Source organism: Lonchura striata, chromosome 1A (genome assembly GCF_050655825.1).
Source record: "Lonchura striata isolate lonStrDom1 chromosome 1A, ASM5065582v1, whole genome shotgun sequence".
Lineage (NCBI taxonomy): Eukaryota > Metazoa > Chordata > Aves > Passeriformes > Estrildidae > Lonchura > Lonchura striata.
Genome location: NC_140741.1, coordinates 5,304,832 through 5,314,345, shown reverse-complemented (window position 1 = coordinate 5,314,345; position 9,514 = coordinate 5,304,832). Strand labels below are relative to the sequence as shown.

The window sequence follows — 9,514 nt, the reverse complement described above, 5'->3', positions numbered from 1 at the left end:
CCGGCCCGGCGGGGCCGGCACCGGGCCCGGGGGGCCCCGGCGGCGCCCGAGCCCCGCGCCCGGAGCGGACGGAGCGGCGGCACCGGCCGGCACCGGCCCCGCCCGCGCCGCCTCCCCCGCCCGCCGGCCCGGCCAAAGCTCCGCTCGGCTCCGCACGGCTCGCACCGGCGCGGCTCCGGCGGGCCCGCGGCAGCCCAGCCGCGCCCAGCTCCCCTTCCGCCCCGGCCAGCCCCGGCACTGCCGGCAGGGCTCCGCGCCGCACCCTTCGCTGCCGGGCCGGGGGCAGAAGAAGCGCCCCGAACGCAGCGGCACAGCCCGATCCCCGCCCTGCCAGCGCTGCCACGGCTGCAGCTCCCTTCCTCTGGAGCCCCGACACTGACGCCACGCTCCGGCGCTCACCTCACCCCAACGAGGGCACAGAAACGTGCGCTCCCCTTCAACTGAGTCCCCTAGAAGAGCAGAAAAGGAGCGGCTTGCCTCGAATGATGGCAAAAGGGAGAACTTTACCTCAACCCCAACCCCTTAAAAGGAGGAACAACAGGGCAGCCCCCTCCAAGTCAACCTCAGGATGACGAAGTTTAAAAGGGAAAGGAGAAAAGTCCCCGCTACAAAGGCACACCGGCTCACCTGCTTGGCTGCTGCTTCTCGGCACTGTTTTTTTTCCCTCGGCTCCTCCTTTGAGCCATGCTCCACGGATCCAAGTGCGGATCCAGGTGATTCCCCGGATCCTGTCCGAAGCACTCACCGTCCTTCCAGGAGACAGCCCCGGGAGCCCCCCATAAACTCCTCTCCTCCAGCAGCTCCATGCAAAAGTTGTGTGAGGAAAACCCCCTAAATCAGCCTCAGGAGGAGCCGCCCCCCTCCTCCTCATCCTCACAGCTCACACCTGGGGCTGCTCTGAGCCCTCCTCATCCTCACAGCTCACACCTGGGGCTGCTCTGAGCCCTCCTCATCCTCACAGCTCACACCTGCCGCTGTTGCCACCCTCCAACAGCGTCTCTCCGTCTCCAGGACACAGCCCACTTCTCACAGACAGATCCAACAGAAATCTGCTACGGGTGTCGGCTTTTCTTAATCCATCTGGTTACACGATTAAAACACATACGTGCATTGATGGTCATTGAGAGAAAACTTTCCCCTGGAGAAAACTTTTGGTAGCACCTTCGCAAAAAGCAGAATCAGCAGCAACTCCTAAGACCCCTGCCGAGGAACCCAGCCCTCCTTGGGACACCCACAGCAGCAGACCTCGAAAAAGGAGGGGAAAAGTCAAGCTTGGAGTGGAAAAAGAGGACAGAAGTACAGCAGCCTTTAAAAATGCCTGCACGGAGCAATAGTGGGAACCAGTCACATTTCTTCTTTCCTTGCTTTCTGTGATGACATAAATAGGAAGTAAGAACACGTTAAACAAAAGGCAGAGCTAGGATTTGACAGGTCTTCATTTTGGCAGGCTGGATGACAAACGCCTCTTCCAGGACTGCGACGCCTTTTGGGGAATGACAGAGAACGGAGGCAAAAGGTGCCGGGGAGCCCTTTCTGTTCCCTTCAGCCCCTGCAGCTGCTCCGCTGGTTTCAGGACACTTGCTTGGTTCGTTCCCAGAGAAAAAGGCTAGGGCATGATTTTCAGAACTACTGCCCATCCCCAGTCAGTTTCCTACGTTCCTGGGTACAAATGAATGGATAGAGAGATGGCTTCTTTCCAAATGAGTTCAGCCATAGCTTCCTATTCTTTACCAATAGCTGTGAAAACGAAACACTTGCCAGGTTTTAGTATTCCACACACACCCCTCCTTGGGAATTTTGGGGCAGCTTTGGGTCCCTCTGCGGGACGGCACCCAGCGTGACCCCCCCTCATTCGCCACCCACCCGCTCCCCCACCGCAGTGTGCGTCCCTCTCCTAGGGACCTTGGGGTGCCCCAAATGACATCAGAGCCCCGAGTCTTCGGCCCCTTTTCCTGACCCCCGAAGAAGGCACAGGACGAGTCCAACTGCCCCGGACAGCAGCCCAGCGCTCCCTTCCAGCCCTTCCCACACCTCCATCCCCCCAGAAAGGGACTCCGCCGCAGCAAGGAAGGGGGGCAGCCCCCAGGAGGCTCGAAGCTGCTGCCCCGCCTCGCTGTCGCGGGCCGGGGGCAGAAAGAGGGAGCGGCAGAGGCGGCGGGGACGCGGCACGGCCGGCCCGGCACGGAGCGGGGGCCGCTCGCAGCGCGGCGCCGGCGGAGCCGCGGGTCCGGCAGCGCCGGGGCGGGGTCCGAGCGGCGCGGGGGATCCGCCGAGAGCTCCGGCCCCGTGCGGGGACTCCCGCAAGGCCCGGGCGGCGCCGGCTCCGGCCCTCGGGGCTTTATTCTCCGGCGCCCCGAGCCCCCGGCTGCGGGGGAAAGAAGCGAAGGGGACGGGAAGAGAGGAGGGAGAGACAGGGAATGGAACGGAGCAGCGGGGCAGGGACAGGACAGGACAGGAAGGAGCCGGGTTTGGGGGGGACACGGAAGCGGGGGAAAGAGAGATAACCGAGGGGAATACGGGCAGGAGGATGGAGCGGGAGAGAGGGACAGGAGGGATCCTCCCGGCGCCCCGGCTCCGCCCCGGCGCCCCGCCCCGCCCGGGCTGCTGAGATCGGCGGAGCTCGGCTCCGTTCGGCTGGACTCGGCTCGGTTCGGCTGGACTCGGCTCCGTTCGGCTGGACTCGGCTCCTCGGTCGGTTTCGGCTACTTTCGGCTAAGCTCGGCTATTGCCGGTTGCATTCGGCTCGATTCGCCTCTTCGGAGCCGCTCGGCTCGCCTCGGCTGAACTCGGAGCCGCTCGGCTCCGCTCGGCTCCTCGGGCCCTTTCGGCCACGCTCGGCTATTCCCGCCCGCTCCCGCCTCCATTCGCCCATTCCCACAGCTCGGTCCCTCCGCCCGGCCCCGGCTCCCTCCGGCTCACACATTTCCTCAGGGCACCTCATTCCAGGGCACACAAACTGCAGCCCCTAAAGGCTTGCGGCTCTTTCAACACACACTCGTAACTCAGCTCTGGGGACAGAGCTGATGGCTCCTTTAGGACAAGAATAGTTACATGTAAAAGCAATTCCCTCGTTTTGCATCTCCTTTTTCTGTAGCCCCCCCCAAATCCCATCCATATCACAAGGAATGTGCAGTTCTGGTTCCCCACCCCCCGTACCCTATTTGTACCAAGGACCTGGGGCAGCACACAGCCGGGACTCGACTGAATAAAGCCCAGCTTCAATAATCAGAACAAATGACATTTGTTTACAAATCAGGTGCAGTTTTGTACGGTGCTGTGTACCCTCGGAGCCGAGTCAAGGAAAAAGAGCTACAGCACTGGAACCTAAGTTTTAGCAGCCGAGTCATTTGTAACTTGTGCCATAAAGTAAACCAAGGATAACTACAGTATTATCTGCTGAAGTTCTCCACTGTGGATTTCGGGCACAGCAGCACGTGCTTTACTCCCAGCAAAAGCTGCTCAGGTGGGAGCCAGGAAGCCAAGCCTCTCCACTTTGTCTGAACACCATCTTCCAGGAAGGTGCTGCTTCCTCTCTCCCAGGCTCCCTTCAGCAAAGTGGCAAATACAGAATCCGGTGCCACAGGAGGCCCTTGGCTGACCTCCTTGTGGTTTTCAAACTGTTTAAAGTAAAACAAAAAGCAGAAGAGAAAAACAGTGATGAGTATGAAACAAAAATCTCTTCAGCCACCTTTCTTTGAGATGAGCTCTGAACTGAAGCTCTGGGAGCAGGGCGTGCAGTCCTGCTAGAACAGAGCTGCCCAGCAGTGTCCCCAGGGGCATCTGGAGTGTTCACACTGCTGAGCTGAGAAAAACTCACCAAACCCAGCCCAGGGGCCTGAGACCCTCCACCCACCCGGGGGAACTCCGGGCGCTGTTCTTTTCCAGCCTGAGCCCATCATTCACCAGCAGCATTTGAGCCAAGGCAATCTTCCTTCACAGGTACTAAATGCCAAGCAAGAGCCTCGGAGATGCCTTGGAATCAGAGGTTCGAGTGTGATGATGTTGGGAGATTTCCAGGGAGCCAGCTGGATGTGCAGAAGGGATGGAAAACTCTCACAGGTGGGTCCCACCGGAGGTGTGCTGCAGGCAGGGATGTGCATCCCTTTCCTGAGGGAAAAGGACATGCAGAGACCACTGCCAAGCCTCTGAAAGGAGCTGAGCTTCTGCAGAGAGATGTTCTGCCTCAGCACAGGCCGGGAGCTCATCCAGCCACCGCCTTGTCCTGCTTTAAAACATCAACTGGAGCCTGAGCTCCAGGGAGTGAAATCAGCTGAATTCCAGGGAACTCTGTCAAGTGACCCCAGACACATTCCTGGGGCTGGGGGATGAGGGTTTTAAATAGCAAGTTCTGTGGAATAGAGACCTGTCCTTGTCCTGATCCCACTGAGCTTCCCTGGAACCTCTGCTGGTTCCTGACACAGCTGGTGCTAAAGTGGCAGCTCTGCATGGGAATTTCCAATCTCCACGAGGCACCGTCAGGTTATTCCAGCAGGAATTCAGCAGGGAACCTGGGGCTGTGGGTATAATTCACCTGAACTAGCAAAGCTGATACTGAACCCCAAATCCAGGCACCATGCAGAGAACAATCTTTGTGCTAAAGCCCCTGGGCTGGGAAATTTCAGCAGCCAAATGTATGGAATGATCTAAATCCCAGCAGGCAGCATCCCCCAGCGGGACAATCCAAGTGCCAGGGTGGGAGCTCTTGTCCTTCCCCTGCTGCTGGTGGGACAAATTCCCTCGGCACAGCTGGTGGGGCGGGAGCTGAGAGCAGGAGAGGTGGGAGCAGGGATGGGAGATGAGGCTGCTGGAATGTCACCTGGAGCAGCTGAACACGGTCTGTCCCTGCAGGAGCCAAAGCAGATCCCTCCTGGCCGGGCTGGATGGAAGATGAGGCTGCTGGAATGTCACCTGGAGCAGCTGAACACGTTCTGTCCCTGCAGGAGCCAAAGCAGATCCCTCCTGGCCGGGCTGGAGTTCAGCTGCTGGATCTGCTGTGGGGGAAAACTCCCTGCCCCTGCCAGGAGCACTGGCTCTGCTCTTCCTCCAGCTCCTGAGCAGTGTCAGGGCCACTGGGAGGGAGATCAAACCCAAAAATTCCCCACAGCCCACGGAGTGAATGATCCCAGCAGAGAAACACAGCATAGAAATAAAAATCTTACAGCTCTGTCAAAAAGGCTGTGACAACACTGCAATGGGATTCCCAGGAACCTTCTGGTTTGCTCTCGGAATGCTCTTGGTTCTCTTTTATGTATTTTTAGTCCCTCAGTGGGCAGCTTGTAGAATTTATTCTGGGACTTGGAGGTTGAGCAGGGTTGGCTCAGGATTGACCTTCACCTCTGGTGCTGCTTTGTGCAAACACAACGTGGCCAGGCTGGGTGAACTCGTGACCTCAGCTTTCCCCTCCAAAATGTCCCTCACTTATTTCCCTGGGGTGAGCTGGGATTTTGGCCCAGACTGTCACTCCTCACCTCCCCGTGCCCACCCAGTGTCCGTTCTGTCCCCACGGTGCCCTGGGGACACCAGGGGGTCCCTTTGCCTTTCTCCTGCCCCTTTCCAGCCCGAGGCTCCTCTGCCCTCGTCCCACACAGCACAGGGGCACCAAAGGGGAAAGGCTCCAGAAAACATTTCTGCAATTCCTCAGCAATTATTTATTTAATTAATTATTTAATTATCTAATCACATTCTTCTCCTCTTTCCCAGGGAGAAGAACATGAACTCACAGCCACCGAGGCCTGACGGGTTCCTGCAGCGAGAGCTCGGCGCGTGTCCGCAGAGGTGAGTGCAGCACCTGAAAGGAAAAAACACAGGGGAAAATGTGATTTATTTTGCTTCAAAGTTTTTTCAAGTTCTTAAAGCCCAACCAACTTTTGCTCTTGCTTTTGGTCAGGTGGAACAGGAGCAGTGGGCAGAGGTGGTGCCATTGATGCGGACGTGCCTGATGCTTTCTGGGGCAGAAAAAGTAGATTAAGCTCATCTTACGTCAAGCAGGTATTTAAAAAGATTTATAGCTCTTTAAACATAGCACCCTTTAATTACCATAATGTTTCTTCCATGATTTTAACTAATTCTCAGTGTATTTTATAAAACTTAAAATAACACCTCCTCCCCATAAAACAGACTCATCAAGCATTAGGCAAAAAGTCCTTGTGCCAGTCTCAGGCTTCCACATCTAACAGGAGACCCTCCCCATAACCAAACAAAAAAATCAAAATAAAGCACCAAAACTAGTCCTTACTAACATTAAAGATACAGCTCAACCGTATCCAAAAAACCCCCAATTTTATTTCCTCCAGACACCAAATACTCTTCAAATTCTAAATCAAAAGCTCTTAAAAAACAACAAAAAACATCAAAACCTACTTCAAATATAGACCGTATAAATATTTGTCAAAGCCCACAAAAAATATAAAACAATCTAATCAATATCCTGAATATAAAAAAAACACTATACAAATTAGTACCATTTGAAATGTAACATTAATAGAACTCTTTTACTAAGAAACATATCTCCCAATAAATAAAACCACCCTGTAAAGATATAAGTAATAATCTTAACTCAACAAGCTAAAATGTCTCCAAAACCAAAAGACTTAAAAAAACCTTCAATATTTATAAATAATAACATTCAATATGTTAAGTGTTAATAAAATCAAACAAAATTAAATGTCAATACATTTAAATAAATACATTAAGTTTCTTTTTATCTATTAAAATTAAGTTTATTATTCCTTACTATCAAAATTCATTCAGTCTAAATTTAAATGTTATTTAATATAACTTATCCTAAATTTTATTAAAAATCACTTCTCTAAACTATACAGTATATGGTTAATTTTCTTAAAAAAATAAAACAACTCCAATTAAAACAACTAAAAGAAAACACCTATTCAGAAGTAAAATAATACAGTGTATTATATCATCAATTTCATCAAATATTCTGTTCTTCATTACAATCTCTACTCTTTTTATTTTTTATAAGTAACATCAAAAAATAGCAATTATTATTAATATCATACTATTTAAAAATTTTTACTCTATTTGTTTAATATATAAATATTTTTTAAAAGTTATCCTAACTTCTTCAAACACTTACTACTAATATACTAATTATATGATACAAATATATTAATTTTTATAATCAACAATATTTATTAAATATAATTATAATATATAACCAGCTTTCATATGCTTTATTGCCTCTTTATATAATGATCTAAAAAACACAAAAAATTTCTAATTCCTACTTTTTTATTCTCTACTTATACAGCTCTTAAAACAAGTTAACTCTCTGACTAATCTCTACACTTACTCCATAATTTAACCTAAATTTATCTCATAATTTTAAATATTTTTCAAGACTAAAAAATATATTTCATTAAAAACCTCCTCCAAACTGTTAATCTGATCACTTTCCTTAGTTATTATTACAAAATCACTTCAATATAAAACCCAACTACAACATTAATTTCTTTTTCTAAGTTTTACACTAAGTAATCACTCTCTCATACATTTCCTCCACCTTCACACTCTCAATATCCAAATCCAAACTCACAATCCTGTCCATAACCACTTTCCAATCTTTAAAAAAAAGTTTACTATATTCAAATCTATTCTAAAAACACTTCTAAAAAATCCAATTATTAAATAACGTGAATCATCTTTAATCCTAACATTTTTACTCTTAACTACTATTTTTAAAAACATTATATAAAAATATATGAAGTAACATTCACTAATTAAAATTTAAACTATAACCTAACCCTAACTCTACCTAAATAAAATAATTATCAAGAAACCCAAATATTTTCTACGTCAAAAATAAAATTCAAATAATTTTAACTTAACAATTCAACTTTATCAATATAACAAATAAACTTATTTTTATTTTAAACTTAAAAAATCATTATCCACACATAATTATTTAACTTACTACTAATTTAACATTTATCAACTGTTATAAACTCTTAAATAATATACAATCTTTTAATACTTACTAATGATATCATTTCACCTATGTTACTAATGATAGATATCTATGTAATTCCTAATAATTATCAATTTCTTCTTTACTACATACATTATTTTACTCTTATATTTCTTCATGCTTATAGCTGAAAAATTATAACAACTTATATCATTATCTTGCAAATATCTATACAATTTTATAAAACAAAACTTAACAATACTTACTTCTCATATCAAAACATCAAGTTTACTTGTATCTCAACAAGTACAAAAACCCAAGTAAACTTCAATAAGGAACATAAAACCAGATCACACAAAAAACACACTCACCACTCCACAAATAAAACACCAATGTAAATACACAGATAAATTACACTATGTAAATACAAATGTAGATTACATAAGAATTGCAACTTACACCTGACATCTTGTACTACACCCACCAAAATATATAAACTTTAAGTTTCTTTATAAATATAAAAATCAATATTATAAAATTCTTATTTAATAACTTACAAATTATAAAATTCTATCAAATATTTTACTTCTATTTACTTTATTTACTTTTAATTATATCACTTTACCAATTAACCAACCTAAAACATTTAAGTAACTTTAACTAAAGTTTCAAGTTTAAATACTTTGTATTTATCTAGCACTTCTCAAAAAAATCCATTCTTTACCTACTTACTTAATATACCAATAAAAAATATTACAAATAATCCATATAACTAAAAAGCCCTTACATTATTAACTCTTAATGTAAAAAGTTACCAATTTAAAACAAAAGTCATTTATCCATCAGTAGTAATCAAAATATAAAAGTAATTTTAAACCTTGAAACTTAAAATAAGAATGGTAGGATCACATTTTATACCACCTATTACTTCAACAAGACTAAAATAATTAAATAAATTAAAATATTATCTAAATAAGCAATCTAATTCTACATCCCTTACACTAAATACCTTTTTAACAAATATAAAAATATTAAATACGCAGTTTTACAAAAAAACAACAATAAATTTTATTAACACACAAACATAAAAATGTAATAAATTGTATAAATTTATCTAATCATAAAAAAAATCTACTTATCAAAGTGTACAACTTTAAGAAACATCAAAAATAAGAATAACTAATATAACAATAAATAAAATTTAACACCATAATTTAAAAAGCTTATAACAAAATTATACATTTAAATTATATTATTATAATAATAATACTACTAATGATAACACCTTTTTTATGTTAATATATGCAACAAATGCTTAACAAATCCATTAATAATTTTTGTTTTTAATACAGAGAGAGAGGGGAGACGTGGGGATGGGAAAAGCAGAAACTCCCACAGACACTGAAAGATTTGATCTGCAGCCTCGGGAGAAGCTGGGATTGATGCACAAGTACAAGACGCGGGCATTAAGCAGGAAAAGAATGAAATAAAAGGCAATCCCTTCTGTTTCTGTGGCTGTCAGTGAGAGCCTGCCCCGGCTGAGCGAGAGAGAAACCGCGTGGGCACGATGGGGAAGGGCTCGCAGGGCAG

General features: G+C 45.8%; 1 protein-coding gene across 1 annotated transcript in view; it reads right to left on the bottom strand.

The window, feature by feature from the left end:
- Positions 1–3,225: 3,225 nt before the first annotated feature.
- LOC144246247 (uncharacterized) overlaps positions 3,226–9,514 on the bottom strand; it is a 33,927-nt gene continuing 27,638 nt past the window's right edge. Inside the window, exon 8 of the mRNA XM_085569104.1 lies at positions 3,226–5,788. The gene's annotated coding sequence lies outside the window, so the exon portion shown is untranslated. The remainder of the gene's footprint in view (positions 5,789–9,514) is intronic.